A 27144-nucleotide genomic window follows, 5' to 3' on the forward strand; every position below is an offset into this window, starting at 1 on the left:
AACTATGCATCCATCAATGTTCTTTACGTCAATCTATTATTTGGGAAACTCATAATGGAGGATTAGCTAGACATTTTGGGAGAGACAAAACATTGGCTCTTGTGAACGAAAAGTTTTATTGGCCCAAACTGGAACGAGATATCATCCGACATATTCAAAGGTGTCGTATTTGCCATATTGCTAAACTTGGAAATCAAAACACTAGTATGTATAAACCATTACCCATTCCTGAAGCTCCTTGGGTAGATGTAAGTATGGATTTTGTTTTGGGTTTACCAAGAACTCAAAGGCAAAAGGATTTTGTAATGGTAGTCGTGATAGATTTTCCAAAATGGCTCATTTTGTGCCATGTCGTAAAACTGATGATGTTTCTCACATAGCTGATTTGTACTTCAAAGAAATTGTGCGTCTTCATGGAATTCCAAAAACCATCACTTCAGATCGAGATGTGAAGTTCATGAGTCATTTCTGGCGAACTCTTTTGAGGAAAATGGGAACTCACTTACAATTTAGTTCAGAAAGTCACCCTCAAACGGATGGTCAAACAGAAATGGTCAACAAAAGTTTGGGAAACTTATTACGAAGCTTTGTAGGTAAACACATTCGCCAATGGGATATTGTATTAGCACAAGCAAAATTTTCTTATAATAGTTCTGTGAGCCAAACAACTGGAAGATGTCCATTTGAAGTAGTGTATGGAAAACGCCCTCTTAGTCCTTTGGACCTTCCTGCATTACCAACTACTCATGAATTTAGTGCTGATGCTGAAGAACGTGCTAAGCAAATCAAGAAGCTTCATAAAGAAGTTCGAGAGAAGACTAATCGTCAGATTGACAGATACCAAAAGCAAGCCAACAAACACAAAAGGCCAGCTAGTTTTAAAAAGGGAGATTTAGTATGGATTCATTTAAGGAAATAACGTTTTCCTAAGTCTCGTGCAAAACTATCTCCTTGAGTTGATGGACCATTCCGAGTCTTAGAACGTATTAATGAAAATGCTTACAAGATTGAACTTCCTAAAAATTATGAAGTTTCTGCAACTTTCAATGTAGCTGATCTCTCACTTTACTATGGAGAACATGATGAAAATATGGATCTTGAAGACGATTTTTCTCCAACTTAGAGAGAATGATACAGGAGTATAATAGTAGATTATTATTAGTTTGGAATTATAGGTATATTAAAATTCTTCCTTTACTTGTATTAGGATTTTAAACTAGTCATGTTCTATTTAGGAATAGAACACCTATTTTATTTAAATATCTTATTAATTATTCTAATTGTATTAGAATAATTAGGAGTAGAGTTTTATTAGGATTTGGGCCTATAATACTATAAATAGGACCCTTAGGCTTAGTTATGAGGCATTCAGAGTTGAGAGTTAATAAATAATATTTTCTTAAGTAAGAGTGCTTATTTCTCTAGGCTCTTTTAAAGAGTAAGAGGTTTTAGTATCTTTGGCCTAGCCAACCAAAGTGAGATTTTGGCTAGTTTTCACCTTAGTGGGATTTTCAACCTTGCAAAGATTGGTGATTCACCTTAGTGGAGTTTTCAACCTCGCTACGATTGGTGTCTTTCACAATGTCCAGGTGTCTTTACAACGCCCCGGTGTCACTTTTACTTGTTTGAACACTTTTAAGAGTTGATCCTTATACTTTAGGTTGGGGATAAAGTCCTCTATCCAGTTTTCATCTTAGTGGGATTTTCAACCTTACAAAGATTGGTGATTCACCTTAGTGGAGTTTTCAATCTCGCTACGATTGGTGTCTTTCACAACGCCCAAGTATCTTTACAACGCCCCGGTGTCACTTTTACTTGTTTGAACACTTTTAAGAGTTGATCCTTATGCTTTAGGTTGGGGATAAAGTCCTCTATCCAGTTCACCAAGTAAATTTACCATCTTAACCTTGCATATAAAATCGAGATTCTACAAAAAGAGAGGAAAACATAGTGTAATATTGTCCAGATTGTTCATTTGATAGTAGGAAGAAGCAAAAGGACGCTCAAAGTGAAAAATCCAATGACTATACCAGTGAAATATAAAAACCTGGGTTGGGATTTCACATCTCTGATGCCGAATTTGGTTGAAAGTCTCAATGAAATTAAAAAGAGAATCGACTGGAAAAAAGGTGAAATACAAAAAGGTGGAAAGAAGTTGAAAAAGAACGCTATGAAAGGAAAAGGGAAAAGAATCTTGACAACTTGGAGGTAAGAGACTTAATTTCTAACGATTTAGGTGTAAATGTTTAATTATCTGATGGAGACATTTGAAATAGGAATGCCATAATTCCAAGGGAGGCAAAAAACATATGGAACATGCGTCCCCAACTTGGAATGACACCGTTGTGTGATGAGCATCAAGTTATGGACAGGTTGATTAAACTAGAAGAATTTAACGAGTAAAATTGATTGGTTGCATTATATTAGTGTTTTTTTTTTTTTTTTTTTTTATGTTTTCTGTTGTTTTGGTTATGTTATTGTGATGGTGTTGTGTTGGGGTGTGTATATCTATTTGCTGTAAGGTTCGTGTAGACAGAATGGAGATGTGTTCATGGAATGTACGCGGTTTAGGAAACTGTCTCGAAGCGCAAATGGTCAAAAAATTGTTTCAGTTAAGCAAAGGAATATCACTTATTGCTTCATTTTCTGAGAGTCGAATGCTATGGTTGACTCATTGGCTTGATTATGTGTTGACAGAAACAACATGTTCTATGCTTGGTGGTAATTTCTTTTTATTTCTTTTTTGATGAGTTGCTGAGCTGTGGTGTTTTATTGCTGTTTAATGCAATTATGACATATGATATGGTTGTGGACTATGGATTCGGTTGACATTTGTTTGTTCAATGATGATGTTGGGTTAAACCGTACGTGTATCTACCAAGCAAATTTGTGTCATCTAATATTCATGTGTTATGCCATTCATGTTTCCTTTATTGAGATTTCTATTGTCCGTTTTATGTGCTCTGTTATGTTATCTGCATTGTATTTTGATTGTGATATTGTAAGTTTAGTCGTTAAGCTCTCTAGGTGTGTGGTTATGTTGACAGTGAATTGTTTTTTTGTTCTTGTTTTTAAGTGGATCTAACCATTGCTTGGCTTAAGTGACGAAATCAACTTAAAATAAATTATGATAATTATAAATATAAGTGAAAGGTAAGAATGTATAACTTGATAATAATGTAACAAAAAACAAGTAAGATGTCAACATAAAGTTCTAACTAGCCTTTATAAAATTTTAACATAATTACTAAGCACAATGATAAAAATAATAAATTTAACACTTCTCATAAAGAACAAAAGTTAATGTAAAGTTTAAATTAAAAAAGAAAAATGTGATCTACACAAATAACATAATTATAAAAAAATATAATATGTGTCATATATAAATTAGGTAAGATATACCATAATTACATACAAATTTAAGTCCATGTCAATTTTATTTGATGAAAAGCATGATATTATTATTGAGAAATTAATTTTTTACATAAACAAATAAACTTAATACTATTTCAAAAATATTCAACTTCTAAAACTCACACAAATATTAACCTCTTAGGTCAAAATAAAAATAAACTAAAATAATAATAATAATATTTAATTTATTTTTTAATACTTTCAAATGTGATAGTAGATTTTACTGAGAAAATCAAAACTGCAATTATTTACGTATTCTTGTTAAAATATTTATTATTTAAATTTACCTCTATAATTTTTTATTATATTGTTCGAGTTAATTTTTATTGTTTAAAATAATTTATAATTTACGATATAAAGTATCATAATTAATGATAATCTTAATTACTATTTGTTGTGTATAATTTGATATGTAAACAAATAAATAATACATAAATTAACAAAATATATTTATTATAATAGGTAAGATAAGACTTTTTGTTTTTAAAAATGCTGCCTTGAGCTTACTTTTAGAAAAAAAAAAAAAAGATAAAAAAAATTTGGGTGATCCTTGATGAACTGATCCCCCATCAATTATCAAAAACACTTTGTTTCATCATGATATCCAGAAGACAACCATGACCCATTAACCAACTCCTCTGAATCTGTGATGAGGCAGAGTTGGACCTTTCCCCTCGTGGAAATTGTGGAGCATGAGCAATGTAACTCTCACCCAAAATTTACAGGTTTGAGTCACTTTTGTCTCATTCGTTACGACAAAGGCAAGAATATATATTTAGATAAGAGAATGGTGAATTACATTGGCAATGGGATCCTTCATCTTCTGGAAAATCTCCTCGTTCGATGTCCTTTCATAGGGGTTGCACCAACTTCTACGGTTTTCTCTGGACTCTGCTCTTCCTCATCACTAGTTTCATCAGATCTCCATCTCAGCCCAACAGTTGCATTTCTGTCCTCAAAAGACTTCTCTACGGCTCCAAGAGACATCCATTAAGTCTTCTGTAGGAGGTACATTCCGATGTCCATCATCTGTATCTGATTGGCCCCTCTTACTAGAAATATTAGGACGCAAGATATTTGCAGAACCTTTCAACAAACCATAGTTATTGCTAGGTGTTGATACAGGATTAGCTGTCACCCTTCAGGAATATGGAGGACTTGTATTGCGGATTTGGTCAACAAACCCATTTTGCTCGCCCTCTGAAATGATTTTATCAGATTGTTTTTCATGGAGGTGTTTGTTTGGAAGCTCTCTCAATGAACTCCGACTTATTCCTTTTAATGGCGTAGCATATGTGGGACTTGCATTGTAATGAACGTTTCCGCGATTGCTGTTGGCGTTTGAGTCTTGCGAGCAAGCCCACCAAGCTCAAACTAGCCTTAATTTAAACTTTTCTCACCAATCACCACTCATCCACTTGTTATGATTTGATCTTATCATGACAGAAAAATTTAATTATTTTCTTCTCTAATCCATATAGATTTACCCTAATCAACTTGCATCATAAATTTTTAATTTAACCATACTTGCCTCAAACCAAATAATCACAATCCATACTTAAGTTGATTATCACACTTTTAGTTTAAACATAAGTACTTAGAAATATTTATGTCCATACATCCCATAATTAAAATATAAAATTAAGTGTTACGATTACAATCCTCCAAATTTCCATTAGACATAAACCATTCCAAGACACGTTATTATCATAAAGACCTCCAGCAAAGGTGTGACACTAGGGAAGGTACTACGAGATGCCATTACTTATGCAACATTAGAAGAGGAACTCACCCAAGGATGCACTAAACGACTCAATCATCTGCAAAATAAGATAAGTGTAGTGAGTCTCACAGACTAAACGATCATCAATTCAGTGAGCAGGCGATGATGAAAAACAAGCATTAAAGTGGAACATTTGAAAATGAAAAACCAAAATATAAATGATTAAAATTAACCAATAAATACAAGTTAGGGTAGCCTTGCAAGTATAAAATATGAATTAGTACATAAACATTGTGTTAAAGCACAATTAATTCCAAACCATGCAGAAAAGATATAAGTTATAAAACTTTAAATAAAGCAAGCTGAAATCGCAATGCCCAACCATATACTTTTGTTTAATTTACCATGGCGAGTATGAAGCAATTTCAATGCTTAAATCTCATATTATGCTCATACATTAAACACATATGAAAAACACCTTGCCTTGTAGAAAACAGATTTAAGACCATTACCATGCCATAAACAATACTGCAATCAAATAGAAGAGCATCGCTCTCAAGTAGGTCTGTAAAGCCCGTGGGCCTTTTCCCACGTAAATAATATTTCGGGGGCCTTTCCCCTTACTTCTCAAATACCTATGACATTCCACATATCAATATGGCCAACAATTTAAGCGAATGTAATTATAACTCGTGGTCCTTGCCACGTATAAGTATAATCCGATGGTCTTGACACGTAAATATAAGCCCATAGGCATCCTTATAAATGTACCTCTAGCTAGAGCCAACTTTGTGCACAAAGGTCACATGAAATCTGGTGTGACAATAGAACCTACTCCCGAGTGTCTCAATTTAGTTATATCATCAATTTCTCAATGCATTTATGAAGCTCAAGAATTTAGTATGTAATATCATCAATAAATCAAGTATTTATATACAAATCATTTCAAGGCATGGTTTAATACTCAAAACAGCATGTTTAGTAAAGGATGTAATAAATTGGAAATAACACATTTCAATAATCAAATTATAGTCATTCTCAATTTTATCACAACCACAAGGAACTTGCAAGGCACATTTTGAGGTAAAACATTATGAAGGGCTTATTTCCCAATTTTTGAAAACATTTATTAATATATATATATATATATATATAGAAAACTGTTAACTTTAATAGCTTGGAAATTATTAGAGTTTTGGCATTACAAAAATGAAAAAAAATTTTGCCTAAGTGATCCTTGAATGCTTTTAATATATTTTTATGTTTCCTTACTTGATTAACATTTGAAGTTGTTTTGTTAAAGGAAACATCGATTCTTGTAAGATGGAATACTTAGACAAGTTTTTAGGAGCTCAAAAATTGATTCCAATAGTCAAGAGGTCGATTCTTGCAAGTTTGAGGGCACAAAAGATTCAATTCTTGGAAAGGTAGATGTTGATTCTTGAAGCTAAAAGAACTAATATCTAGAGAGGAAAGAACTAATTCTCAAGACAAAAAGAACTAATTTATCAAGAATAAAGAATCGATTCTTTAAAAGCAAAAAGCTTCAAACCAAAGAAGAACCGACATCTCAAGAAAAAGAATCAATTTTCATACTCCAAAACTGGTTGTTAGACAAGAAAAAGACAAGAAAATGGCTAGTTTTTCCACCAAATCATCCCCAACTGCTATAAACTATTTCTAAGTATAAAATAGACTTCTCCAACACATTGTGGAAGAAAGAAGAGTTGAGAAATAGATCATTTGATCAAGAATCAAATGAGATGAAGAAGAAGAGGAGAAATAAAGAAAAACCAAGCTAGCCATTCATATTCATCAAAGAGCTTGTGAGTTGCTTTTGAGCTTCAAATTCCTTGTACCTTCACTCATATCATTTGTAATCATTTTTAGCTCTTCTAAACTCTTCTTCCATTGTACTTACTAAGCAAAACCCACTTTCTAAAGGTATTATTGCTTTGACCTTATAAGAAAGGAAGGTTATGCCTAAGCCTTCGAAAGGTAGTGTTGTAAAGAGGTTACGCCTGATCCTTGAAAAGGCAAGAGGTTACACTGGATCCTTGAAAAGGTAAGAGGTTACGCCTGATCCTTGAAAAGGTAAGGAGTTATGCTTATTGATATTCGACCTCATGCTCAAACATGAGATTAATCAAGAAATTAAAAATATAACGTAGCGAAAAAATAAACTTGTATTTAATAAGAGAAACAGTCGGATCCTACAGGATCAATGTTTGTGTTTTTTATGTAATATTCAAATTAATTATGAACACTCATAAGTTTGAAAGTTACATAACTTGCTCTAGATATCATAATCAAGAGCTAATTAAATCTAAAATCGCTTGTGATAAAGCAAAAAATCTAAAAAGAGAATAAGACAGTTTAAAATCCTACAGTCAAAATCTTTACTTCTTCCCCTTTAGGATTTGTCAAATTTTTAGCAACCCAAGTGTTTGGCCTCTAATAGTAATCCACACAGCGACTGAATAAGACCTTCTTAAAGGTAGAATTTTACTTGTGTTAGCAAGTTTTGTTTCTAAAACAAAAAGACCAAAAGTTCTTGCAAAATCTTATTTTAATTAGAGAAAGAAAACCATTTTTCTTTTTCTTGTTATTATGAAAGGGTTAAGAAGTAACTAGAGGCTCATTATCTTTTAGATGACATAACATATTTATATAGCCAAACTAAGTTGTAACCTTAGATACAATAGTTGTATTTTAATTCAATTAAGTCATTGTGAGCTTAATTAATTTCTCACTTTATTTTGGTTTATTCTAATTAAGTCCAACTTAATTGATTATCCTTATTTAATCTCAATCATGTCACTTAATGTGTGTGACCTATTAAGCTTCTAACATGTTGGCAATAAATATAAATTCTAATCAAATATCAAGTTGATAATTAATGTATATTTATAAATCATGAGCGACATCTAGCAATAAATCATGACCATCCAAAATGTTAGAAAGTCAATTAAAGAATTTGACAAAACCCTTCAGTGATAAGCCTCTTAGTATAATATGGTCCTTTCATCAAATATCCTGGATATGTCATAAAGCATGTCTTAGTGTCTACTTATGACATTCCATATTAGTTTTCATAATTCAAGACTAACCTTATGAATTTAAGAAACTAACTTTCCTCAAATTCATCATGCTTTGGCCAAAGACTTTATACAAGTTAATTAAGAATCGAGAACGAGTGAGATACATCCCCTTATATCACTTGGGGTGATGAATCTTTTCTTGACCACTCATCCACCTTTGTATGCTTCATGGCATATCCAAAAATACTTTGTTTAGGCATCTGGTTGCCTCCAAACTCATAGAAGTGAAATCAAAGTATGTCATTCCCCAAACAAGATGACTTGGTGTCTCAAGTCAAGGACTAATTGCACAACCATTACATGAGAACATATTCAATAGAAACTTAAGTGAAATGCCAAATAGAGTTCTCATAGCCGGTCAAGTTCAGTGAACTTGTTCTTTAACAAGCACCTATATTTTATCCTCAAGTATCCCTTATACTTCAATCTATGAGATCGATTGCTTACTTCCCAAGTAAAGAGGCTTAACATGTACCAGTTTTTAAGAATTGTCAATGTTTGTCTTGACAATACAATGACTAAGAACAATTTTAGAAACATGGCTTTGATGCATAGTGATCTCATAATTGTAACAACTTTACATTTCTCATGTAAGGCCTTTATGTTCCATGGGCTTCATCCAATTAGTATTTAATAACTCTTTATTATAGCACTAACATGAATGAAAACCTCTATCACATATTGTTATGTGATTAAGTATGCATTAAATGACAATATATATTCCTTGACCAATCCAATTTGCCTAAGGGCACATACCAACAATGCTTACTTACGTGAAAAAGCATTGTATGGGTCATGTCTTGAAATGCCCCATACTTTGATATGGTGATAAATAAAGCTGATCGGATGAGAATTGAGGCATAATAAGGAACTTTGGAAACCAAAGAGACAAGATAAAATTTTTAGAATAAAATAATATTTTATTAATGAAATAATATTAAAATATTAATATTTAGTCGGATGTCGAAATCAGTCATGAAAAAGGATCATATGGTTGATCCAAGTGGGGGAGAATATGTCAAGCCTGACTCTGTAAAATACTTGTCATGACATGCATGTGATTGACTGAATGTTTACATACTAGAAAAGCCTTGAAAAATCGACAAAAGTTTGGATGAAATGTTTACATTCTGTGGACCAGCCTATTAGAGGGGCACGAAATTCGAATATTTATATATTTTACCTCGGTTGCAGAGGCGAGTAGGGTAACTCCCGAGGTATGACTTTAGAGTTCACTTCACGCTAAACAACCACGTGAGGGGGAACTCGGCCAACGCTAAGGAACGACTATATTTTCAAAATGAAAACATGTTTTATGCGTACATAACTTTTTAATAGCCTTGGCGGATTCGGTTTGGGATAGCCCTCGGCCAAGGTATCCCTGATAATTGAGTATGATAATGGTTTTTGGCACGAGCCAAGCTTTTGAGATACTCATAAGCCATATTAATATTTTTAAATGAAATGAATATTTGTGTTCTAAAAAAACATATTTGGATGAAATGTTTTACTAGTCTCCTGTTACTCGCCTTTAGATATTTTAAATGATATTTGTTTACTCACTGGGATTATATAATCTCACCACCCTCATTTCCATCCCTTTCAGGCATTAGGATAGTCAGTAAATAGCTCATTTCATCGAGGACTACAATTGGATTGGCATCCTCAAAATATGTAGGTTCGATTCTTTTGATACTTCTAGTCATTCATGGGCTCACGTGTCATTGTAAATTAAATTTTATACTCTAGTTATCTATACTACTGTATGTAAGCATTTGTTTTGCTTTTACACTGTAAAAATTATTTACGCAGTGTTCTAAAAATATTGTTTTATATGAAAATAGAATATTTTACCTAATATTTTTTTTATTTTATTATTATATCCGAATAATCATAATTTCGTTTTAAATGAAGATTTTAGATTTTTAAACTTATTTTTGATTATGAATTATGTGTTTTGTACTGGTAAATTACATTTTTACCGATTTCAAAATTTTTGGAAAAAATAACCAAAATACCCTTGTGAGACGAAAATTATTATTTTATTTATTTTAAGTCGAAAATAGCTTAAACTCTTTTAGAACGTGATATTTGGAAATGGTTACTCATAAGGGAATGAAAAGCTGATATTAAAGCCTTGCGGGGTTTTGGTTGACATTCCGGGTAATGAATGTCGATCGAGACATCGAGGCAGTTGTCACGGGCTCGAGGGGAGTTCCGGGTCGTGACATGTCTGCTCCCATGAATAGGCATTGTTGTAAAGGTTATACTTGAGCCTTGAAAAGGTATTTTTCATAATGGATTACAAATTCCTTGGTGAGCCAAAGGAGAAGATGTAGGCCTATGGAGAGGATTGAGCCTCTATAAATGATTTGTGTCTTTTCTTTATTCTCCTTACTCTTGAACTTGTGCATTTTCTCTTTACTTTTCACTACTTCTTAATTGTGCATTTTACTTGGCTGTTAAGAGATTTGAACATTTATTTTTGAACTTGCTTTTTCTTCAACTCAATCTTCAAATCACTTTTGACTCACTTTGAGATACTTATGCTTTTTACTTTGGTTTGAAGCGTTTTGAAAATCTGCACTTATCTTGCTTTATTCTTTGATTTACTCTTTAAATTACTTTACAATTTTAATTTATGCACTTCACTTTGAAAAGCTTTTTAGAATCTGTTTTCAACTCACTTGCTCATTTGATTTCCAAATTGTTTTTGACATGTTCTAAAGTAAGAGTAAGTTTTGAAACTTTCCCTTCTTCTCAAACTTATGCTTTTCACTTTGAAAATTTTTTTGAAACTCATAGCTCACTTACTTTTCACTTTTATATTTTCCTATTTTTACTTTATTGTGAAAAAATTTGAATTATTGTTTTCAAATATGTTTTTCAATTCAATTCTCAAAGGATTTGAATATTTGTCTTTAAACTTATTTTTTTACTCACTTCTCAAATCCTTTTTAAAATGTTAGCATATTTTATTTTGAAAAGGTTTGAAAATTTGTTTTCAACTTGTTTGTTCATTTTTTTTGATTTGTTTTAAAGAGAAAAGAAATTTAAAAACTTTATATCAAGCTTCAAAGTTCAATTTGTTAAAATTTTTTTTGAAATCCAATTCACCCCTTCTCATGGATATTTTCCTTATTATTATTGAGCTAAAACATTCCTAAAAAAAAAAAACAGTTTATAAAACTTTAGCACAACCACAAATGTTTTGATAGTATCTTTCCAATCCAACTTCCACAATATGCATCAATTCACCAAGATTAACATATACATATATCTATTATAGGGAACATAGTTTTAAAATAGGTTCACCCACTCACCTTAATTGGTGGGATTTTTCTCACCAATAATACTATCCGCTCCTTAACTCTATGTAATTTCACTAAGAAATTTCTAGCAAGCTTTTCAAGTCTCCAATTCGACTTAAACATGGCGTTATTTCCAAATTTCTAATAATTTTCAAGTAGCTTCCACTAGGTACCAAAATACTTAGTTCAACAACTCTTAACAATCTACATTATTCACACATTAATATTTCCCTAAGATTAGATGTTTATGCACATGGGCAGCTATGATTTAATAGTCAAAGCTTAATTGAAATCCACCATTCTTACCTTTCAACTTCACCAATTTACTCTTATGGTGCGTTTGGTATAAAGGATGTAAAATCACATTCCCTGCAATGTGCCCAATTAAATTACATTGCACTGTTTGTTTTGTAACAGACCACAACAATGTAAGATTGCAATGCAATCACATTGCAGCCAATGGATGTAATGTGATTGCAGTCCAAAACCAATGCAATCACATTACATTGCACTCTGCAATGTCTTTAAGGACATTTTTACCCATCATCTTTTAAAAAACTTACTTACAATTCAAAGCAAAACATCGTTTTTGGGGTTGAGGGTCTGCTACTGCTTTTCCATTTTGCTAAAGTTGCTCCTCCTTCTTCTAGCTCTGCTTCTTCATCATCTGAAATTGTGGGTTGAAATCTCCCATTCTTCTTTTTCTTTCTCCTTTTTTTTATCTTATTCTTATATTCTTTAATCTGACTTTTTTCTGTTAATTTAGGTTTTCTTCATATTTATATTTTAGGGTTTATCACTGAAATAATTTGGCCCTTGATCGGCAAGACAGGTTGGATTTTTGGGCTAATCTTCAACAAGAGGCACAAGTAATTGTGATGAAATAAAATGCTGCGTGTTTGGTTGCAATTTTTGGTGTTGCAATTTTTGGATTTTATTCCCTCAACAAAATATGGGTAATCAAATAGATTTCAAGTTCTATCCAATTAAAACTTCTATCCAATTAGAAATGTTGAAAGCAGCAGAACTCATACCTAGCATTGCCAAATCCATGATACCGTCAAGACATGGCCATCTTCTTTGTGGTTGGTTTTTGATAAGGCATTGCGTGACTGACTTTGGACATTGCGTGACTAATTTTTGATAAGTCATTGCGTGACCAGTTTCTGATAAGGTATTGCGTGACTAATTGATAGGTATTGCGTGACTGACTTTAGGTATTACGTGACTAGTTTTTGATAAGACATTGCGTGACTAGTTTCTAATAAGGCATTGCGTGACTTACTTTGGGAATTGCGTGACTGACTTTGGAAATTGCGTGACTAGTTTTTGATAAGGCATTGTGTGACTAGTTTCTGATAAGGCATTGTGTGACTAGTTGATAGACATTGCGTGACTTGTTAGTAAAGCATTGCGTGACTAGTTAGTAAAGAATGTTATATGTTCTAATGGACGGCCTGCAATCCAACTGGTTAGTACGTTGGTTTATCAAGGAAAGAGCCTTGCGTTTTTGTTTCTGCCTTTTTTTAGGGTTGGGTCTTTGGATTGGAACTTTTTTTTTGGAAAATTTATAGGAGCTGGGTTGGTTTCTCTTAGGGGGTTTAGTCCCCTCATTCTTCTAGTTCATTTTGCTCTTATGAGGACTGTTGGTTGGGCCTAAACCCAATGCTGCATTTAAATTAAAAGAGGTTACAATGTTTCGGTTGTTTTGGGTCACAAGGTGTTCTCAACTTCAAAAGGTCGTAACTTTATGCTCGGTTGTCCGATCGGGGTATTTTTTTTTTGAATCCATGTAACTTTTCGAGATCTACGCGTTGATATACAACCGAAGGCGGTCTGTTGCCGTTTTGACCCCAAAAACATCATTTTAACCCTAAATTTGAATTTTTACTCTTTTTTTGCTTTTTTTTTTAAAGATTTGGCCTCCCATTTTTTTATTTTATTTAAGGTAAAATTGGTCTTGATAGTAGGAAACCATTGCAATTTTTTTTTAGATTTTACGGTGTAAGAAAAGAGTGCAAAAAGGTTTAGTTGTTACTGCCAGTCGTTATATCAACTTTTGGTTGCACCCTACCACAATTTGTTTAGTCGGTTGTGTGGTTAATTGCTTAGTGACGCTTGCATTATTGGTCTCGAGTTTGAGTCCTGCTTCTTGTAGTGCAATCTTTTTTTTTTTTACCTTTGATTGCTACCATTAAATCGGTCTTTAGTATCAATTGAACTTACATTAAATTTTTCCAACATATTCCCTGCATATCAAAAATAGATCTTTCTATATGTTGTTTTTAAATTGAATATTTGTAAAGTAGACATGAAAAGTTAACTTTGTGCTTACTATATGCTGTTTTTATATAATGTTTATATTTCATTATTTTAATTATTGTTTTATATTGTTAGTTCACACAATGGAAGGGTTTTCTCAAGAGCAAATTGCAACAATCGTGTCTGCTATTGTATTAGCCATTGAGCTATTCAACATGATACTACTAGCTAATACTTTGGTTTAAGGATGTTATCATATTTTACTGTATACTTTTAGCTTGATATTTTGTTTTAGCTTGATAGCAAGTTATTTTGAATTTATGATATTTTCATCAGAAATTAATTGGAGATTGAGAATTATGGGTATTTTGTTGCCAATTTGCTATTGGTTACAAGAGAGGAAGCTATCACATTAATGTATACATATAAAACGTATTAAGAAATAAAAATAAAATATTATCTTCTAAAGAAAAAATTTTAAATAAAATATACAATATAAGAAATTATATTAAAAATAAAAATAAAATATATTCTTGTAATAAGAAATGAAAAATAAAATATATTTAATTAAAAATATATTTAAAAATGACATTATATAAAAATTAACAATAAAAAAATACATGTTAAACTTATATTTTAATATATAAGGGTAGTTTTGGAAATTAACATTACATACCTTGTAAAGTACTTGTAAAACAAACACTGCAATGTTATCTTCGTTGCATTTTAATTATTACATTACTTATATACCAAACACTGCAATGTTATCTTTCCTGCAATCACATTACTTGCAATCATATTATCTGCAATCACATTACATTGTAAAGTACTAAACGCTACCTTAGAACTAGACCATGGTTTAGGTTAGATTTCCAGCAGCTAGCCTCCTCCTAGCAACCATATTTCACAACTATTAATAAAATTTTTAATGCATTATCATTGTACATTCTGCCAGTAAAATAAATCACAACATGAACCTCACATTTCACCAATTATGCTTACCTTAATACTCAATTCATTATCTCAACTGAATCTTTAGAGATAGACTTTGGATTCAACATTTTTCCAACAACTTCTCCTTTCCTTTACAATTTCCTTACATCTTAGGTACAATTAAAATTTGTAAGTCAAACTTGTTCAAATATCCTCCTTTAATCATACTTAAATAGGACAAGAACTTAAGATTTAAGCTTCCTCTCCTCACCTTTATGAATGGTTAACTCACTCAAAGTATAACTTCAGCAACCTCCAAGCTGAGACGCCAAAGGCTGCCATACAAAAAAATTCAACAGCTTTTAAAAAATCAAACTCTAGATTTAGGATCCAACAAAATAAAAGATTCTTTACCTAACCCACTGATTTTTCTCTTTCAGCTTCTAAAATTAATTGGGGAGCCTTAAACCTCTTAAAGTAGGCTCAGTCTTGATGCATGAACTCTTTCTTTTTGGCCGAGAGCTTAGCTCTCATTCCTTCCATTCGACCTCTAATTTATCTCTTTCAAATTCTTAGCTTTATATGGTGGTTTGGTGAAGGTTTTAGTGCTTATTGAAAGCAATGGAGGCTTGGGTTTAGGAAGTAAAATAAAGCAGACCACTCTTTATTCACATTGTTAGTCTACTTTATGCCAAAAACTCTTGAAAATGCATTTCATAGTGTTCAATTTTTTAGAAGAGAAGAATGGTAGCTCGGAGCAGGTGAAATGGGTGGATCTTCTTTGGTAAATTACATTTTAAGATTATTTTGAAGATAATTTCTTTCCCCCTTGGTAGATTGTGGTTGCCATGTATTGGCCATCATGGATTTTCCCTATCCATTCTTACATCTTTTGAGCAGATTCGTGACACCTACATTGCCCATGAATAATTTTGTTGTTTATCCTATCTTTAGTCATATTGCTTTACTCATTATTGGCTTAGTTGTAGATTCTTCTATCCACTTAATCCTACTTTGAAATATAGTTTATTCTTTCATTTCCTATTGATATCTTTACATGGCTGAATAACCATATCATTGCATGCTTTTTCTTTTGTAATCTTGCACATGGTGTTTTATACATGCACAATCCTTCACCTAGGGCCAACCATATAAATTTAATTAACCTTTAGTCTTTCTTCATTGTTATTTTAATGTTTATTTACTATAATTTATCAAATATATATGTGTATATATACAATATATGTATATATATATATATATATTTATTTAATAGTAATAATACCTTATATTATCAATCACCTTTATTATTTTATCAATCTCCCCCACTTATGTTTACTGTGACCAATTAACACCTCCTTCATGAAGACATGATTAAATTCGACCTTAAATATAATAATATTATTTTAATATCATTGTATCATGAATAAAATATTATTTTATTTCAAAATATTCCATCCACCATCCCATGCTTAGTAACATCAAAATTGACCTTAATTCACTTCAATTACCACCCAATAAACTCTAGTAGTTAACATTTACTGTATAGGGTGTTACATGCACAAAGAAGTCGAAGACTTGAGATGTCATCAAATTTGATGTTTTTGCCAACTTCAACATTTGAGACTCTTTCTGCATCTGTAAATAACTTCCCCTGGAGAATTAAAAAGGATCCCTAGTTACTAGCTTGAACATGAGAATTATTGACATATCAGCTTAACATTTTAGGAATTTCAAAAATTGGTGGTTTTAAAAGAGTAGCCATATGGTCTAGTCATAGAAAAATAGAATCAAAAGTGGAAGGAACCAACAAATTGGCTTATTTCAATTTTTGCAATTTGGGAAGACTAGATCTTGCTGGCATTTCAACCTCTTGACCAAAAGCAATCATTATATCACACAATGTTCCAATCTTTACTTGTTACAGGAGGACTTCGAGCAACAGTTCTATACCTTTATCAACCAATACTTTTCTCCTTTGACGTTGTGGTTCCATTCTGGATAGAACTTTTTCATTAACAAAATCATTTGAAATGAATTCTTGCTCCAAGCTCCAAAGTTTAAGATTAACTTGATATGCCTCAACATATCAATAGCGTTGAAGGTAGAATACAACAAGGAGACTTCCAATAGTATTTCAAGGGTCACTAGTTGCACAATCTAACAAGCATTTGGAGGATATGTTTCTCCTCATCAAAACTCCATTACAACTTTTGTAGAAAAATAGCATAAGAAAATAAGTCAAAAGCCTTAAGGTGTGGATAGCACACTGTTTTTTAAGAGTTTGCCTACTATGGGGATTTGCAAAAAAGGACTTTTTAGGATACAACAAGCCTATTGCAAAATTCTATTAAAAGTGAAAATCTATATTGAAAGTACGTTCCCTTTTATAAATATTAAACCAATATGTTTCAATAACTGTGTCTATTGAGAACATTAAACAATCAACTAGTGTGTTTCAACAATTGTGTCGGTTAAAAAACATTAAAAAAAAGAATCTGTTTATTTTAAAAGTTTTGTCTTAAAGTGAATAGTCACATTTGGATAAGTAATTAACATTCATGTGAGACTTCCAGTAAACCCAAATATTACAAACTATATAGTAAGTCTATTATTTTATCTACCAAGTTTGTCTGAATACATAAACAACATAATTCAGTGACCAATACTTATATCCAGTCCATCCAAGACTCGCATTGACCTTTCGAATCATCAAATGCATCTTTACTTGATCCATAGTTGAACTTTTTTTTCCAAAATTTCATACTAAGCATTCGCTGATATGTAAATGATTTAGACAAAAGCTTGCACTCCACTTTCACCCGAACAATAGTGAGAACCTCATTAAGCAATACCAACTATGATCCACCATCATTACCAGACTAACATAAAACCATTTAAGCTACCTTAGAATTTTGTCTTTCTAACAGAACTCGTGCAATCTTAGGATAAGTTGCTATACCACAGATCTCTAGAAGAAGTTGATGAGATTCTATAAAAAAAATTATCTTAATATGGAAAAACTAAAAAAACAAGGTTTTGGAGCGAAGTAACGGTTGTTTGAAGATTGAAAAAGTCAACCTTTGGTTACAAAATGAAGGCATTTTAACTTTACCAATTTATGTCTAGTTATATGCAAGTTTATGATGTTGTTTTGTTATTTGCTTGTGTCTTGTTCTAGCTAAATGTTAAATAGGTGTGTCGTTTCATTTATGTAAAGCTTAAATGCCAAAGTCAAGTGTCGTCTTATTTTATTCCTTTGTAATGCTTAGTAGCCATGTGTTTTATTCCTCTGTTAATTGTTGTTTGACATAGAAAACCATGTTTAGTTTTCATGCCTAGCCTATTGTTACTCAATTTTATTGTCCCAAGGCTACATCTAAGGCCTCGGTTAGTTTCTCATTGTAGTTGATGAATATATAAGAAAACTATGGAATTAAAAAGTCTGATGCCTTTTGCTAATTCACTAATTTAAAACATATTCTTTTTTCACTCATTTTTCTTCATCTGTCTTTCAGTGTTCTTCATTTTTTGAAAATTTTGTTTTCTCTTAGAATCTTAACATGGTATCAGAGCTATCTTCTTAAGGAACCTATATAACATTTCTTATTCTTCCTTGATTGTCATCTGGTTGATTGAATCACTAGTTCAATGGTTACTGCTGGTTTCAGAACTTCAACTCCTCTAATCTTTTCAAGTTGAAATTAACCCATTTAAGCAACGAAAATGAAGGCTTATCTTAAAGCTTTTGACTTATAGGACGTAGTTGAAGTTGAGGGTGATCCTCCGATCCAAAGACTTGCTAATCCCACATTGGTTAAAATTAGGCAGCATAGTGAGGAGGTTGCCAAGCAATATAAGGCATTTTCATGCCTTCACTTTATTAGTTCAAACACTATTTTCACTAGGATTATGAACTTTGATGATCCTAAGCAAGTACGAGATACTTTGAAGGAATAGTTTCAAAGGAGTGATCACACTAGGCAAATGTAGATTCTGAATCTTTCAAGGGAGTTTGAGCGACTGAAGATGAAGGATGATGAAGGTATTCAAGCTTATTTACATAGAATTTTACGAATAGTGAATCAGTTAGGGTTGCTAAGGGAAGAAGGTACAAAGAGAAAAGTAGTAAATACGTTCTTGGTGAGCTCATTAGAGAGGTTTGAGGCCAAAATTTGCTCTCTAAAAGCCTCAAAAGACTTAACTAGATCTTACTGAATGAATTAATCAATGCATTTTCTAGTCTAAAAGCAAAGAAAAGTTATCAAGAGTGAATACTCCATTTAAAATGCCTTAGCAACCAAGACTAAGGGCTTAAAAGTTAAAGGAGGTGGTTCTAAAAGGCTTAAGAGAAATGGAAACAAAGTTGGTGACGGTAAGTAGGGTAAGCATACTAATAAGTACCTTTTTTGCCCTCACTACAAGAAGAAAAACCACACTACGAAGTACAAGCCAAATGTGAAATGCAGAGTCTGTAACCAGCAAGGACATATGGAGAAGGCATGTAAAGTTTATTAAACTAAAGCAAAAAGCAAGGTTGTAGTAGCTAAAAAGGTTATTGAATCTGAAGAGTTGTTTTTCATGGCTAAATTGGATGATAAGTGGGCAGTAAAGGACTCCTAGTTGATTGATAATGGATATTCAAACCACCTTACAAGTAATGAAAGCTTATTCACTGAGCTTGATAGGAAGCTTAAAGCTTAAGTAAAAATTGGAAATGGGGTTTACAAAATAATTGGTATTAGTACTATAGTAGTTGATACTCCCTCAAGTACCAGATTCATTAATTATGTTCATTATGTATTTGAGGCTAATCAAAACTTACTCAGTGTAGGTCAGTTAAATGACAATCACTATGCCATGTTGTTTAAAGATAAATAGTGCATTATCTTTGAACCTACTAGTGTTGAGTTGTTGACAGTTAAGATGAAAAATAAGTGTTATCCTTTAAATATGATGGAAATAGAACATAAGGCTAACAACAATGAAAGTGATTTATTCGAGATATGGCATAAGAGATTAGGGCATGTGAAATATGGTTCACTAATGAAAATGGCCTCTGATAACTTGGTAAAAAGCTTTCTTGCTATAAAGAAACCAAATAAACTGTGTTAAGTATGTCAATAAGGAAAACAAAATAGGAAGCCATTTCCAAAGGAAAGAAAATGAAAGGCTACTTAGAAACATGGGCTTGTACACATTGATATTTATAGACCAATGAGAACTCTATCATTGAATAACAATAGGTTCTACATTATGTTTATTGATGACTTGACTAGATTTTGGTAGATATACTTTATAAACAAATCAGACGCTTTGAATCATTTTATCAAATTTAAAGCCTCAACAGAAAACCAATTTGATATGAAGTTTAAAAATCTGAGAAGTGATTATGGCATAAAGTATACTGCAGCTAACTTTAAAAGGTATTTGAAGAAACTTGGTGTTCATCATCAACTTACAATGACTTATAGTCCCCAACAAAGTGGAGTTGCAGAAAGAAATAGTAGAAATGGCAAAATGCTTGATGTTTCAAAATGACTTACTAAGGGTATTTTGGACAAAGGCAATCAATACTATAAATTATTTACTAAATATGGCCTATATTCGAGTTTTGACACTCAAAACTCCTTATGAAATGTGGTATAAACACAACCCTATGTAACTCATTTGAAAACTTTTGGTTGCATCTGCTATGTCAATATATTAGATCAAAAAAGGACTAAATTAGACTTCAAGTCAGTCATGGCTATACGATTTGGCTACAGTGAGTCCTCTAAAGGTTATGGGTTGTATGCCATTAATACTAAGAAGCTATTCATGAGGAGAGATATTGTTTTTGATGAAGGGCAAAAATGGAGTTGGAGAAATGAGACTGTAGACAATTCTGAAAATGAAATTTCTTCTAATGATGATCAATTGCAATTTGATGACAATGATTCAGTTGATTCAAAAGAAGAAAGTTTGGCAATAAAAGGAACAAGAACACTTCAGGATATCTATAGCAGTTGTAATGTTGCCATTTTAGATTCTTCAAGCTTCACTAAAGCTAATTTTAATTCAAATTGAAAGGCTGCAATGGATGTTGAAATCAGTGTGAATAAAAGGAATGAGACTTGGATTCTTGTTGATAGGTCTAAGGATCAAAGTGTTATTGGAGTCAAGTGGATTTACAAAACAAAATTGAATCTAGACAGTTCAATCAACAAGTACAAAGCAAGATTAGTAGTGAAGTGTTATTCACAAACATATGGTATTGACTATTTTGAGACTTTTTCCTATATTGCCAGACATGACACTATAAGATTACTAGTTGCCTTGTCAGCTAGGGAAGGTTAGAGAATCTTTCATCTAGATGTCAAGTCTGCATTCTTAAATGGAATACTGTTAGAAGACATTTACATAGATTAATTAGAGGGATATGAAGAACTAGGATCAGAAAACAAAGTTTGCAAACTTATTAAGGCTTTTTATGGCCTCAAGCAAGCTCTCAGAGCTTGGATGAAAGGATTGATGAGCATTTCAGTGGTCAAGTCTTCAATAGGAGTGTAACTGAGCCTACATTCTATGTAAAAAACTCAAATAACTCAGTCATACTCATTGTAGCCTTATATCTAGATGATTTATTGACTATAAGACTTAATGAGGGTTATTTAAAAGAGTTCAAAGATTAGATGATGATTGTGTTTGAGATGATTGATCTAAGATTAATGACCTACTTTTTAGGTATGGAAGTTCAACAAGCTACTGGTCAAATTATACTACATCAAACCAAGTATGCAAAGGACTTATTAAAAAGGTTTAATATAAGCTTCTGCATACTTATTCACGCCCCACTCATTGTAAGTTGCAAACTTTGTAAAAATGATGGGTCAACAAAAGTTGATGGACTGCTTTACAAAAGCATGATTGGGTTGTACTTATCAGCAACACGACCAGATATCATGTTTGCCAAAAGCTTACTGTCAAGATATATGCAATCTCCTTTAATATTGCATTTTGTAGCTGTAAAAAGAGTTCTCAGATATGTGAAAGGTACTGTTGACTTTGGTTTAAGGTACTTGAAGTAGGAAAGCAATGAGCTACAAGGCTATATTGATAGTGATTCAGTAGGATCTGTGGCTAATTTAAAGAGTATTTAAGGATTTTGTTTTTCTCTTAGAAGTGGAGTTTTCTCATGGAACTCGAAAAAGTTGGAGGTAGTGGCTCAGTCATCAGTTGAGGTTGAGTACATTGCCATTGTTACAGCAACAAATCATGCTCAATGGTTAAGAAAGGTATTTTTTGATTTGGGATTCAGTCAAGTTAAGTCACAATGCTGCATGTGGACAACCAATCTACGATTGCCATAGCCAAAAATCCAATACAACATGGATGCATAAAGCACATCAGAGTAAAGTTTCATGCGTTTAGGGATGCTGTTAAAGATCAAGAAATTGAGCTCGAATACTACCACACTAATGCTCAATTGATTGATATCTTCACCAAAAGTCTAAGCAAAGACAGATTCAAAACTCTGAGATCTTCTTTGGGTGTTTACCAGACTAATGATTGTGGGGGTGTGTTGGTAATGATCTTAATCTAGTAAAACAAAAGAAGCAAAGTTTTTGAGGGAAGTAATAGTTGTTTGAATATTAAAGAAGGTAACCTTTGGTTACAAAATGAAGGCATTTTAACTTTACCAATTTATGTCTAGTTATATGCAAGTTTATAGTGTCCTTTCGTTATTTCCTTGTGTCTTGTTCTAGCTAAACGTCAAATAGGTGTGTCGTTTCATTTATGTAAGGCTTAAAAGCCAAAGTCAAATGTCGTTTATTTTGTTCCTTTGTAATGGTTAGTAGCCATGTGTTTTATTCCTCTGTTAATCGTTGTTTGACATTGAAAACTATGCTTGGTTTTCTATGCCTGGCCTACTGTTGCTCAATTTTATTTTCCCAAAACTACATCTAAGGCTTCAGTTAGTTTTTCATTGTAGTTGATGAATATATAAGCAAAATATGGAATGAAAAAGTCTGATGCATTTTGCTGATTCACTGATTTAAAGCATATTCTTTCTTCTCTCATTTTTCTTCATCCGTTCTTCAGTGTTCTTCATTTTTTGGAAATTTTGTTTTGTCTTAGAATCTCAACGGATTCCAGCAAAGCCTCATCTGAGTGATCATCCAAAAGACAGAAAGTGAACAATTCAAGTAATGAATGCCTGCTTATACTAAAGGAGGCTAGAAAGTCATCCACGATATGTCTCCACTCTTCTTCGGGCATACTCCAATTCCGATCAAACAAGTTACGTTAAAATTTTAGTTGTAATATAGTTATTTGTAAAAAATTATAAAAACGTGCATAAGATAAGTAAGATAGAGTATTTATTTTGTTTGTTAAATGAATAAAATAAATAAAAAATATACTTAATTTTTTTGTGATTTACCTGTTAACCTATTTAATTACTTTTTTTTTTTTTTTAACTTTTTATTATTTAGAGATAGTGATGACTTTACAGTAAGGTCGCCCTTACTGTAGACAAAATCTCCTGATGTACCCTTTCTCTACGTTTGGTGAAAGTTTTGTAAGTGTTTTGTGTTTTCCTTAGTCTTATTGCTTAAAAAGTTTAAACTTATACCAAATTTAGCAAACGAAAAATCTTTTGGAAACCAAATTTATGTTCCTATTCTTCCCAAAATGAGGTGTGCCATAATAGAGCAAGAGCTTGGTGCTTTACAGGAGGAGTGTTGGTTGCTCGTAAAGCTAAAGACTTTGAAGGACTCATGAATTGGTGGGTGACTGAAACTAAAACCATGGCAAGAGTTAGGAGTGATTCCCATCCCGCTTACATTTGAAATGACTAAAACTAAAGCCATTGGAATAGCCCACAAATCTAATTTCAAATAAAAACAAATCTCTTCAAAAAGCAGTCATGATTTTGAGAAATTAGGAATTTATTGAACTAGATAAGAATACAAGATTTAGGGAAGCTTTAAAGAAATCTTTAAAAGGTTCTTTTTGAAGCTAAAGAAAATAATGAGTTCTCTTTGGAAATATCAAAGAGTGCGTTTGAAACGAGAAATTTCAAAATTTTAAAGAATTTTAAAAAATAAAGGCATTTTAAAATGCATCAATTTAAATAACAACAATTTTAATTGTATTATTTGGATAAATATTTTTTCTAACAAAATTCTGAGTATTATTTGAATTAGATATGATGAAAAATAATTATAAAAGATAAATAATGCTGCTGGGGTTATAAAAATAAGAATGGAGAAAAATATATATGCAATATAGGTGTCCTTAGATTTGTAAAAATATAGAGATCTTACTATTGTGCAAAGGTAAAAAAAACGAATATTTGTAATTAGAGTTAAAAAAATAAATGTCGCAAAAAAAAGGAAACATAATAATTGTTGGTATCTTCTTAAATAAAATCAAGAATTTTCTCTAATTTCACCTCTAGGGATAGAATTTGACATGAGAATTCGGGTCCTTCAAAATCCCTCATCCAAATTTCAAGAATTTTGAGGATTTTAACTTTTATTTTACCAAATAAGGTAATTTAATTTTAGAATTTTCGAAATTTTCTCTATAAATGAATTTCTTTATTGAAATTTCCTATCTAAATGCACTAAAGAGTCTAAATTCAAAACCTCTTTTATATCATTAAAAATTGAGGTCTACAATAGTGGGAAAAAATCGAGATCTATAAATGTTTTAATTAAAGAAATATTGGATAGAGGCGTGTGGATCACTGTGTAGGAAAATAGTAGTTTGCGAAAGTTTTTGTAAATTTTCAAGAGAAAGTTATAATTTCCTCTAATGAAAAATTATTTTTGAGGAAACTTTATCATTCATATCTCATGAAATAACCACTACCAAACATATTTTGATTTTTGGGAACATATAAGGACATAAAATTAATTTAACACATAAAAGACACAACATATTTTGATTTGTGGAGATAAAAAAAAAACTAACATGGTATGGATAAACCACATTCCATCAACATATTACTAACAGACCTAAAGTCAAAGGAAAATTTTCAATTTTGAAAGAATAAGGACTAGAGTGTAATTTTTGGGTGTTTTTAGGACATCTTTTATAGTTGACCAAAGTTAAATGTTGCATTAAAATTTCTTTTTTATAAGGAAGGGAGTGCCATTTTCTTATTAACTTGTATTCGATCTTTGCAAGGAATACTTAAAGTAAAATCTTAAATGTACCATGTCAATTTGTAAAGTAGTACACCCTTAAAATTATTCAAGTAAAAATTAGGAGTAGGCAACATATCTAGTGATAAAGCTCCTTTCCAATGAGAATTTAGTATTACTTTTCGAACCAAGAAACATATCCATTGAGAGCAATTTGAAGTCCAACCCAAATTTCTCAATATTTGAGTTAAAATATATTGCTAGAATTTGGATAAATATTTTCGGTATAAAGGATAATAATACTCATAAGTATATATTATACAAATTGTTTGTCCCCTCTTTTTCCTTTCCTTATTTTTTTTAACTTATGCAATCATACCCCATTTTTTACCAAAAAATAAGATACTCAACTACTTAAATAAAACAAGATTAAATAGGTGATATTATTATTATTATTATTATTTTGGAAGGAGAGATTTAATGCAAACTCTTTGAGCGGATAAATGCATCTATCTCTAAGTTAATATATATATATATATATATATATATAATTTTTTATAGGATAAACAGAATAAATAAAAAAAACAAAATGGATGGATTAATGAGTTAGTTGAAAGGTTACAACTTTTAGAAGAAGTGCATTCTTAAAAAATGCGCGAAGCCTAGAAGTTGCTCTGGCCAACGGGAATCTACATTCGGATCCACATGGAAAAGAGGAATGCAATTCCAGTATTCTACTCAACAGCATCAAATCACATTGATGATTCCAGGAAACTGATACCTAAAACTGTTAACAGTTAAAGTGCAACCCCATGAAAGTACTGTATCTTGTTTTTACATTGTAAATGTATTTCATCTCTAACATCTACCTATTATGTAAGGGATTTGGACCGGTTGGAACAACTCGCTTGCCCTCCGAAGTGATGTTCTTTCTCCAAGTGGTTAAGAAGTACCTGTTTAAGCCAGCCTTGGTCGGCCCTTGCTCCCCAGCAGATGGCCAAGTCTTCATTGCCACCGCATCAGTTGTCCCAACCCTCGCAAAAATCAATAGACCAACCAAAATACAGAGAAGAGCTAATCTCATTGCTCCAAGACTTCAACAAAATGGGACGGAAGAAACAAAAAGAAAATGAACAAGCTAGGTAGGAGACAGCAAGAGATCGAGAACACATATTAAATACTACGGAAAGCTAACCTCAGAAAGGGAGAGAAAGAGAGAGAGAGAGAAGGACAGAAGGAATAGAGAGGAATAGAGAAAAGTGAAGCCTGCGTTGAGTAGCAAAGAAGGAGACATTAACTACGGTACCTCGGATTTACGGTAAAGCTTTTGATACATCAACATCTCCTGATCACAACCTTCACCGAACCTTATTAATTGCTTTTAATTCAATTGGACATAATATGGAACGGTCTAAACTTGCCAACGTTATATATATATATAAAATTCCATGCAAACAATTTATTAATTTTGACTAATTGTAATAGTTTAGTTAATTACTTCCAAGTATTGACTCACTGATAAATGCATATATTTAATCTATTTAAAAAGTCAGGCTTGAATATCCCATTTTCTTAATTGAAAAAAACAAGAAATACTAATGGTTTATTTGATATTCTATACATTGGAAAATTGAGATGCACGCTTGGATTTGGACTATTTGAAATAAATAATTATAATTTTGTATAATTCTATATAAATAGTTTAACATGTACAAATTTAAAATTATTTTATTTTTAAAAAATAATAATTATTTTTCACCCATCTGGAATTTAAGATTATTAAAAATGTTGAATTTCAAATTCTAGGCTTATAAAAATAAAGGGTTTAAACTTCAAGAATTTAGATAAAAATGTAAATTGAAGATGTTAATTACAATTCAAACCTAAATCCAAGAAATTAGTGAAATTCATGAAATTTCCATTAATCAAATAAAATTTTGTCAAACCTATTAATTTTGAATTTCCGAATTAAGGATTTGATTAATTGATTTAAAATTGCACTTACTTCCACTTTATCTTTTACCCTGCTAGAAAAGGTCTTCGCCCCACGGTCCAGTGGTTTTGAGAAGGCTTTCTGCAATTTGCCATTACTCCACTTACTTATAAAGCCCCAAAAGCTCACGTACCAAAAGCTGACACCCTGAAAAGGAGAGGGTGAAAGTATGGAGGCAAAGGGTGGCACATAGACATAGTAGACGGCATGGATAACAGTTTAGCTTCCTGATTCAGTATTCACGCAGCTAAAGAAAACCGGCTGTCACAAC

General features: G+C 31.9%; 1 pseudogene; it reads right to left on the bottom strand.

The window, feature by feature from the left end:
• Nucleotides 1-3915: 3915 nt before the first annotated feature.
• LOC18589443 (E3 ubiquitin-protein ligase HOS1-like) lies at nucleotides 3916-25964 on the bottom strand (annotated as a pseudogene).
• Between the last annotated feature and the right edge of the window lie 1180 nt (nucleotides 25965-27144).

Source organism: Theobroma cacao, chromosome 9 (genome assembly GCF_053813885.1).
Source record: "Theobroma cacao isolate CCN51 chromosome 9, ASM5381388v1, whole genome shotgun sequence".
In the NCBI taxonomy this organism is placed as follows: Eukaryota; Viridiplantae; Streptophyta; class Magnoliopsida; order Malvales; family Malvaceae; genus Theobroma; species Theobroma cacao.